The sequence below is a fragment of the Ranitomeya imitator genome, chromosome 1 (assembly GCF_032444005.1).
Source record: "Ranitomeya imitator isolate aRanImi1 chromosome 1, aRanImi1.pri, whole genome shotgun sequence".
In the NCBI taxonomy this organism is placed as follows: Eukaryota; Metazoa; Chordata; class Amphibia; order Anura; family Dendrobatidae; genus Ranitomeya; species Ranitomeya imitator.
This window is the reverse complement of record NC_091282.1, coordinates 1,139,998,206-1,140,008,853: the sequence shown is the minus strand read 5'-3', so window position 1 is coordinate 1,140,008,853 and position 10,648 is coordinate 1,139,998,206.

The window sequence follows — 10,648 nt, the reverse complement described above, 5'->3', positions numbered from 1 at the left end:
CGGGGCAGGAGGATCAACAGATGGAACCATAGGTGCCACGTATCTCCGCAACAATGACCTATGGAATACGTTATGGATGGAAAAAGAATCTGGAAGGGTCAAACGAAAAGACACAGGATTAAGAACCTCAGAAATCCTATACGGACCAATGAAACGAGGCTTAAACTTAGGAGAGGAAACCTTCATAGGAATATAACGAGATGACAACCAAACCAAATCCCCAACACGAAGTCGGGGACCCACACAGCGTCTGCGATTAGCGAAACGTTGAGCCTTCTCCTGGGACAAGGTCAAATTGTCCACTACATGAGTCCAAATCTGCTGCAACCTGTCCACCACAGTATCCACACCAGGACAGTCCGAAGACTCAACCTGCCCTGAAGAGAAACGAGGATGGAACCCAGAATTGCAGAAAAACGGCGAAACCAAGGTAGCCGAGCTGGCCCGATTATTAAGGGCGAACTCAGCCAACGGCAAAAAGGACACCCAATCATCCTGATCAGCAGAAACAAAGCATCACAGATATGTTTCCAAGGTCTGATTGGTTCGTTCAGTCTGGCCATTTGTCTGAGGATGGAAAGCCGAGGAAAAAGACAAATCAATGCCCATCCTAGCACAAAAGGCTCGCCAAAACCTCGAAACAAACTGGGAACCTCTGTCAGAAACTATGTTCTCTGGAATGCCATGTAAACGAACCACATGCTGGAAGAACAATGGCACCAAATCAGAGGAGGAAGGTAATTTAGACTAGGGTACCAAATGGATCATCTTAGAGAAGCGATCACAAACCACCCAAATGACCGACATTTTTTGAGAGACGGGGAGATCCGAAATAAAATCCATAGAGATATGTGTCCAAGGCCTCTTCGGGACCGGCAAGGGCAAAAGCAACCCACTGGCACGAGAACAGCAGGGCTTAGCCCGAGCACAAATCCCACAGGACTGCACAAAAGAACGCACATCCCGTGACAGAGACGGCCACCAAAAGGATCTAGCCACTAAATCTCTGGTACCAAAGATTCCAGGATGACCAGCCAACACCGAACAATGAACCTCAGAGATAACTTTATTCGTCCACCTGTCAGGGACAAACAGTTTCTCCGCTGGGCAACGATCAGGTTTATTAGCCTGAAATTTTTGCAGCACCCGCCGCAAATCAGGGGAGATGGCAGACAAAAGTACTCCCTCTTTGAGAATACCCGCCGGCTCAGGCAAACCCGGAGAGTCGGGCACAAAACTCCTAGACAGGGCATCCGCCTTCACATTTTTAGAGCCCGGAAGGTACGAAACCACAAAGTCAAAACGGGAGAAAAACAGCGACCAACGAGCCTGTCTAGGATTCAACCGTTTGGCAGACTCGAGATAAGTCAAGTTCTTGTGATCAGTCAAGACCACCACGTGATGCTTAGCTCCTTCAAGCCAATGACGCCACTCCTCGAATGCCCACTTCATGGCCAGCAACTCTCGATTGCCAACATCATAATTTCGCTCAGCAGGCGAAAACTTCCTGGAAAAGAAGGCGCATGGCTTCATCACCGAGCAATCAGAACCTCTTTGCGACAAAACAGCCCCCGCTCCAATTTCAGAAGCATCAACCTCGACCTGTAACGGAAGCGATACATCTGGTTGACACAACACAGGGGCAGAAGAAAAACGATGCTTTAACTCTTGAAAAGCTTCCACAGCAGCAGAAGACCAATTGACCACATCAGCACCCTTCTTGGTCAAATCGGTCAATGGTTTAGCAATACTAGAAAAATTACAGATGAAGCGACGATAAAAATTAGCAAAGCCCAGGAACTTTTGCAGACTCTTCAGAGATGTCGGCTGAGTCCAATCATAAATGGCCTGGACCTTAACAGGGTCCATCTCGATAGTAGAAGGGGAAAAAATGAACCCCAAAAATGAAACCTTCTGAACACCAAAGAGACACTTTGATCCCTTCACAAACAAAGAATTAGCACGCAGGACCTGGAACACTATTCTGACCTGCTTCACATGAGACTCCCAATCATCCGAGAAGACCAAAATATCATCCAAGTATACAATCAGGAATTTATCCAGGTACTCTCGGAAGATGTCATGCATAAAGGACTGAAATACTGATGGAGCATTGGCAAGTACGAATGGCATAACCAGGTACTCAAAATGGCCCTCGGGCGTATTAAATGCAGTTTTCCATTCATCGCCCCGTTTAATACGCACAAGATTATATGCACCACGAAGATCTATCTTGGTGAACCAACTAGCCCCCTTAATCCGAGCAAACAAATCAGATAGCAGCGGCAAGGGGTACTGAAATTTGACCGTGATTTTATTTAGAAGGCGGTAATCAATACAAGGTCTCAGCGAACCATCCTTCTTGGCCACAAAAAAGAACCCTGCTCCCAATGGCGATGACGATGGGCGAATATGACCCTTCTCCAAGGATTCTTTTACGTAACTCCGCATAGCGGCGTGCTCAGGTACAGATAAATTAAACAGTCGACCCTTAGGAAACTTACTACCAGGAATCAAATCGATAGCACAATCACAATCCCTATGCGGAGGTAGGGCATTGGACTTGGGCTCATCGAATACATCCCGGTAATCAGACAAGAACTCTGGGACCTCAGAAGGGGTGGATGATGAGATAGACAGAAATGGAACATCACCATGTACCCCCTGACAACCCCAGCTGGACACAGACATTGATTTCCAATCTAATACTGGGTTATGGACTTGTAGCCATGGCAACCCCAACACGACCACATCATGCAGATTATGCAACACCAGAAAGCGAATATCCTCCTGGTGCGCAGGAGCCATGCACATGGTCAGCTGGGTCCAATACTGAGGCTTATTCTTGGCCAAAGGCGTAGCATCAATTCCTCTCAATGGAATAAGACACTGCAAGGGCTCCAAGACAAACCCACAGTGCCTAGCAAACTCCAAGTCCATCAAATTCAGGGCAGCGCCTGAATCCACAAATGCCATGACAGAATAGGAAGACAAAGAGCAGATCAAAGTAACGGACAAAAGAAATTTCGACTGTACCGTACCAATGGTGGCAGACTTAGCGAACCGCTTAGTGCGCTTAGGACAATCGGAGATCGCATGAGTGGAATCACCACAGTAGAAACACAGCCCATTCTGACGTCTGTGTTCTTGCCTTTCAGCTCTGGTCAAAGTCCTATCGCACTGCATAGGCTCAGGTTTATGCTCAGATAATACCGCCAAATGGTGCACAGATTTACGCTCACGCAAGCGTCGACCGATCTGAATGGCCAAAGACATAGACTCATTCAGACCAGCAGGCATAGGAAATCCCACCATGACATCCTTAAGGGCTTCAGAGAGACCCTTTCTGAAAATAGCTGCCAGCGCACATTCATTCCATTGAGTGAGCACGGACCACTTTCTAAACTTCTGACAATAAATCTCTATCTCATCCTGACCCTGACACAGAGCCAGCAAATTTTTCTCTGCCTGATCCACTGAATTAGGTTCATCGTACAGCAATCCGAGCGCCAGAAAAAACGCATCAATATTACATAATGCAGGATCTCCTGGCGCAAGGGAAAATGCCCAGTCTTGAGGGTCGCCACGTAATAAAGAAATAATGATCTTAACTTGTTGAACTGGGTCACCAGAGGAGCGAGGTTTCAAAGCCAGAAACAGTTTGAAATTATTTTTGAAACTCAGAAATTTAGCTCTATCTCCAGAAAACAAATCAGGAATAGGAATTCTTGGTTCTAACATAGAATTCTGAGCCACAAAGTCTTGAATATTTTGTACTCTTGCAGTGAGATGATCCACACATGAAGACAGACCTTTAATGTCCATCACTACACCTGTGTCCTGAACCACCCAAATGTCTAGGGGAAAAAAAGGCAAAACACAGTGCAAAGAAAAAAAAATGGTCTCAGAACTTCTTTTTTCCCTCTATTGAGAAGCATTAGTACTTTGGGCCTCCAGTACTGTTATGAATAGGTAATTCAGAACCACAATGGACCTTGAAGTTCAGAGCACACAAAGTGACCTGACAATAACCAAAAAACATAGGACGAGCTCTGAGACGTGGGAACTCTGCTGACCGCAATCCCTAATCCTATCCAACCACACTAGAGGCAGCCGAGGAGCGCTCCAGACCAGACCTATGCTGTTGTGAGTTCTGTGGCTGAATTCACTCCTGTGGTCACAAGTGGTACTGCAGCTTCTGAGCTTCCTCCCTCAGGTGTTCTGGTGAGCTCGTTGGCTGCTTTGTTATTTAACTCCGCCTGATTCTGTCTTCCTTGCTCCTTGTCAATGTTCCAGTGTTGGATCTGAGCTTCTGGATCTTTCCTGTGGCCTGCTGCTCTGCTTAGATAAGTGCTTCTTTGCTTTTGTTGCTACTTTTTCTGTCCAGCTTGTCAATTCGTTTTGCTGGAAGCTCTGAGACGCAAAGGGTGTACCGCCGTGCCGTTAGTTCGGCACGGTGGGTCTTTTTGCCCCCTTTGCGTGGTTTTTTGCTTTAGGGTTTTTTGTAGACTGCAAAGTTCTCTTTGCTATCCTCGCTCTATCTAGAATATCGGGCCTCACTTTGCTGAATCTATTTCATCCCTACGTTTGTCTTTTCATCTTGCTAACAGTCATTATATGTGGGGGGCTGCCTTTTCCTTTGGGGTATTTCTCTGAGGCAAGTCAGGCTTGTTTTTCTATCTTCAGGCTAGTCAGCTCCTCAGGCTGTGCCGAGTTGCATAGGTAGTGTCAGGCGCAATCCACAGCTGCCTTTAGTTGTGTTAGGATAGGTTCAGGTATTGCGGTCTACAGAGATTCCACGTCTCAGAGCTCGTTCTATTGTTTTTGGGTTATTGTCAGATCACTGTATGTGCTCTGATTGCTGGCACACTGTGTCACTGGATTGCCTACATAACAGTACAAGGAGCCAACCTAATGATTCTCAATAGAGGGAAAAAAGAAGTTCTGACATCATTTTTTTTTCTCAGCTCTGTGTTCAGTCTTTTTTTCCCCTAGACATTTGGGTGTTTCAGGACACAGGTGTGGACATGGATATTCAGGGTCTGTGCTCTTCAATGGATAATCTCGTTACAAATGTACAAAGGATTCAAGATACTATTGATCAGAAATCTATGTTAGAACCAAGAATTCCTATTCCTGATTTGTTTTTTGGTGATAGAACTAAGTTTCTTCATTTCAAAAATAATTGTAAGCTATTTCTGGCCTTGAAACCTCATTCTTCTGGTAATCCTATTCAACAGGTTTTGATTATTATTTCTTTTTTGCGCGGCGACCCTCAGGACTGGGCATTTTCTCTTGCGCCAGGAGACCCTGCATTGAGTAATGTCAATGCGTTTTTCCTGGCGCTCGGATTACTTTACGATGAGCCTAATTCAGTGGATCAGGCTGAGAAAAATTTGCTGGCTTTGTGCCAGGGTCAGGATGATATAGAAGTATATTGTCAGAAATTTAGGAAGTGGTCAGTACTCACTCTGTGGAATGAATCTGCGCTGGCAGCTTTGTTCAGAAAGGGTCTCTCTGAGGCTCTTAAGGATGTCATGGTGGGTTTTCCTATGCCTGCTGGTTTGAATGAATCTACCGTATATACTCGAGTATAAGCCGAGATTTTCAGCCCAAAATTTTGGGCTGAAAGTGCCCCTCTCGGCTTATACTCGAGTCAAGGTGGGTGGCAGGGTCGGCGGGTGAGGGGGTGAGGGCGCTGAGGTATACTTACCTAGTCCCAGCGATCCTCGCGCTGTCCCTGCCGTCCCACGGTCTTCTGTGCTGCAGCTTCTTCCCCTCTTCAGCGGTCACGTGGGACCGCTCATTACAGAAATGAATAAGCGGCTCCACCTCCCATAGGGGTGGAGCCGCCTATTCATTCTTCTAATCAGCGGTGCCGGTGACCGCTGATAGAGAAAGAAGCTGCGGCACCGAAGACCAGGCAGAGGGACAGCGCGAGGATCGCCAGGACTAGGTAAGTATAGCATATTCACCTGTCCTCGTTCCAGCCGCCGAGCGTCGCTCCATCTTCCCGGCCGGCGCCTCCATCTTCCCGGCGTCTGCGCTCTGACTGTTCAGGCAGAGGGCGCGATGACGCATATAGTGTGCGCGGCGCCCTCTGCCTGATCAGTCAGAGCAGAGACGCCGGGAAGATGGAGGCGCCGGAACGAGACGCCGGGAGCTGCAATCAAGGGAGGTGAGTATGTGGTTTTTTTTTTTTATTGCAGCAGCAGCAGCGGCGGCGGCAGAGATTTATGTGGAGCATCTATGGGGCACAGTGAACGGTGCAGGGCACCGTATATGGCACATCTATGGGGCACAATGAACGGTGCAGAGCACCGTATATGGGGCACATCTATGGGGCACAGTGAACGGTGCAGAGCACCGTATATGGCACATCTATGGGGCACAGTGAACGGTGCAGGGCACCGTATATGGCACATCTATGGGGCACAGTGAACGGTGCAGAGCACCGTATATGGCACATCTATGGGGCACAGTAAACGGTGCAGAGCACCGTATATGGCACATCTATGGGGCACAGTGAACGGTGCGGAGCACCGTATATGGCACATCTATGGGGCACAGTGAACGGTGCGGAGCACCGTATATGGCACATCTATGGGGCACAGTGAACGGTGCAGGGCACCGTATATGGCACATCTATGGGGCACAGTGAACGGTGCAGAGCACCGTATATGGCACATCTATGGGGCACAGTGAACGGTGCGGAGCACCGTATATGGCACATCTATGGGGCACAGTGAACGGTGCAGGGCACCGTATATGGCACATCTATGGGGCACAGTGAACGGTGCAGGGCACCGTATATGGCACATCTATGGGGCACAGTGAACGGTGCAGAGCACCGTATATGGCACATCTATGGGTCACAATGAACGGTGCAGAGCACCGTATATGGGGCACATCTATGGGGCACAGTGAACGGTGCAGAGCACCGTATATGGCACATCTATGGGGCACAGTGAACGGTGCAGGGCACCGTATATGGCACATCTATGGGGCACAGTGAACGGTGCAGAGCACCGTATATGGCACATCTATGGGGCACAGTGAACGGTGCAGGGCACCGTATATGGCACATCTATGGGGCACAGTGAACGGTGCAGAGCACCGTATATGGCACATCTATGGGGCACAGTGAACGGTGCGGAGCACCGTATATGGCACATCTATGGGGCACAGTGAACGGTGCGGAGCACCGTATATGGCACATCTATGGGGCACAGTGAACGGTGCAGGGCACCGTATATGGCACATCTATGGGGCACAGTGAACGGTGCAGAGCACCGTATATGGCACATCTATGGGGCACAGTGAACGGTGCAGGGCACCGTATATGGCACATCTATGGGGCACAGTGAACGGTGCAGGGCACCGTATATGGCACATCTATGGGGCACAGTGAACGGTGCAGAGCACCGTATATGGCACATCTATGGGGCACAATGAACGGTGCAGAGCACCGTATATGGCACAGCTATGGGGAAATATGAACGGTGCAGAGCACTGTATGGCACAGCTATGGGGAAATAATGATCTATTTTTATTTTTGAAATTCACCGGTAAATGCTGCATTTCCACCCTAGGCTTATACTCGAGTCAATAAGTTTTCCCAGTTTTTTGTGGCAAAATTAGGGGGGTCGGCTTATACTTGGGTCGGCTTATACTCGAGTATATACGGTATGTCTTTGGCCATTCAGATCGGTCGACGCTTGCGCGAGCGTAAATCTGTGCACCATTTGGCGGTATTGTCTAAGATTAAACCTGAGCCTATGCAGTGCGATAGGACTATGACCAGAGTTGAACGGCAAGAACACAGACGTCTGAATGGTCTGTGTTTCTACTGTGGTGATTCCACTCATGCTATTTCTGATTGCCCTAAGCGCACTAAGCGGTTCGATAGGTCTGCCGTCATTGGTACTGTACAATCCAAATTCCTTCTGTCCATTACCTTGATATGCTCTTTGTCATCGTATTCTGTCATGGCGTTTGTGGATTCAGGCGCTGCCCTGAATCTGATGGATTTGGATTATGCTAAACGTTGTGGGTTTTTCTTGGAGCCTTTGCGGTGTCCTATTCCGTTGAGAGGAATTGATGCTACACCTTTGGCCAAGAATAAACCTCAGTACTGGACCCAGCTGACCATGTGCATGGCTCCTGCACATCAGGAAGTTATTCGCTTTCTGGTGCTACATAATCTGCATGATGTGGTCGTGTTGGGGTTGCCATGGCTGCAAACCCATAATCCAGTATTGGATTGGAACTCTATGTCGGTATCCAGCTGGGGTTGTCAGGGGGTACATGGTGATGTTCCATTTTTGTCTATTTCGTCATCCACTCCTTCTGAGGTCCCAGAGTTCTTGTCTGATTATCAGGATGTATTTGAAGAGCCCAAGTCCAATGCCCTACCTCCGCATAGGGATTGTGATTGTGCTATCAATTTGATTCCTGGTAGTAAATTCCCTAAAGGTCGATTATTTAATTTATCCGTGCCTGAACACGCCGCTATGCGCAGTTATGTGAAGGAATCCCTGGAGAAGGGACATATTCGCCCATCGTCATCACCACTGGGAGCAGGGTTCTTTTTTTGTAGCCAAGAAGGATGGTTCGCTGAGACCGTGTATTGATTACCGCCTTCTTAATAAGATCACTGTTAAATTTCAGTATCCCTTGCCATTGTTATCTGACTTGTTTGCTCGGATTAAGGGGGCTAGTTGGTTCACTAAGACAGATCTTCGTGGTGCGTATAATCTGGTGAGAATCAGGCAAGGAGATGAATGGAAAACTGCGTTTAATACGCCCGAGGGTCATTTTGAGTATCTAGTGATGCCGTTCGGACTTGCCAATGCTCCATCTGTGTTTCAGTCTTTTATGCATGACATCTTCCGTGAGTATCTGGATAAATTCCTGATTGTTTACTTGGATGACATTTTGATCTTCTCAGATGATTGGGACTCTCATGTGAAGCAGGTCAGAATGGTTTTCCAGGTCCTGCGTGCTAATTCTTTGTTTGTGAAGGGATCAAAGTGTCTCTTCGGTGTGCAGAAAGTTTCATTTTTGGGGTTCATCTTTTCCCCTTCTACTATCGAGATGGATCCGGTTAAGGTCCAAGCCATCCAGGATTGGACTCAGCCAACATCTCTGAAAAGTCTGCAGAAATTCCTGGGCTTTGCTAATTTTTATCGTCGCTTCATCTGTAATTTTTCTAGCATTGCCAAACCATTGACCGATTTGACCAAGAAGGGTGCTGATTTGGTTAATTGGTCTTCTGCTGCTGTGGAAGCTTTTCAGGAGTTGAAGCATCGTTTTTGTTCTGCCCCTGTGTTGTGTCAACCAGATGTTTCTCTTCCGTTCCAGGTCGAGGTTGATGCTTCTGAGATTGGAGCAGGGGCGGTTTTGTCACAGAGAGGTTCTGGTTGCTCAGTGTTGAAACCATGTGCTTTCTTTTCCAGGAAGTTTTTGGCTGCTGAGCGTAATTATGATGTGGGCAACCGAGAGTTGCTGGCCATGAAGTGGGCATTCGAGGAATGGCGTCATTGGCTTGAAGGAGCTAAGCATCGCGTGGTGGTATTGACTGATCATAAGAACCTTACTTATCTCGAGTCTGCCAAGCGCTTGAATCCTAGACAGGCCCGTTGGTCGTTATTTTTTGCCCGCTTAGATTTTGTGATTTCGTACCTTCCGGGCTCTAAAAATGTGAAGGCGGATGCTCTGTCTAGGAGTTTTGTGCCCGACTCTCCGGGTTCATCTGAGACGGCGAGTATCCTCAAGGAAGGAGTCATTGTGTCTGCCATCTCCCCTGATTTGCGACGAGTGTTGCAAAAATTTCAGGCGAATAAACCTGATCGTTGTCCGGCGGAGAAACTGTTCGTCCCTGATAGGTGGACTAGTAAAGTTATCTCTGAACTTCATTGTTCGGTGTTGGCTGGTCACCCTGGAATCTTTGGTACCAGAGAGTTAGTGGCTAGATCCTTCTGGTGGCCATCTCTGTCACTGGATGTACGTACTTTTGTGCAGTCCTGTGGGATTTGTGCTAGGGCTAAGCCCTGCTGTTCACGTGCCAGTGGGTTGCTTTTGCCCTTGCCGGTCCCAAAGAGGCCTTGGACACATATTTCGATGGATTTCATTTCTGACCTTCCCGTTTCTCAAAAGATGTCAGTCATTTGAGTGGTCTGTGATCGCTTTTCTAAAATGGTCCATCTGGTGCCCTTGGTTAAATTGCCTTCCTCCTCTGATTTGGTGCCTTTGTTCTTCCAGCATGTGGTTCGTTTGCATGGCATTCCTGAGAATATTGTTTCTGACAGAGGTTCCCAGTTTGTTTCAAGGTTTTGGCGAGCCTTTTGTGGTAGGATGGGCATTGACCTATCTTTTTCCTCGGCTTTCCATCCTCAGACTAATGGCCAGACCGAACGAACCAATCAAACCTTGGAAACATATCTGAGATGTTTTGTTTCTGCAGACCAGGATGATTGGGTGTCCTTTTTGCCGTTGGCTGAGTTCGCCCTTAATAATCGGGCCAGCTTGGCTACCTTGGTCTCTCCATTTTTCTGCAATTCTGGGTTCCATCCTCGTTTCTCTTCAGGACAGGTTGAGTCTTCGGACTGTCCTAGTGTGGATTCTGTGGTGGACAGGTTGCAGCAGA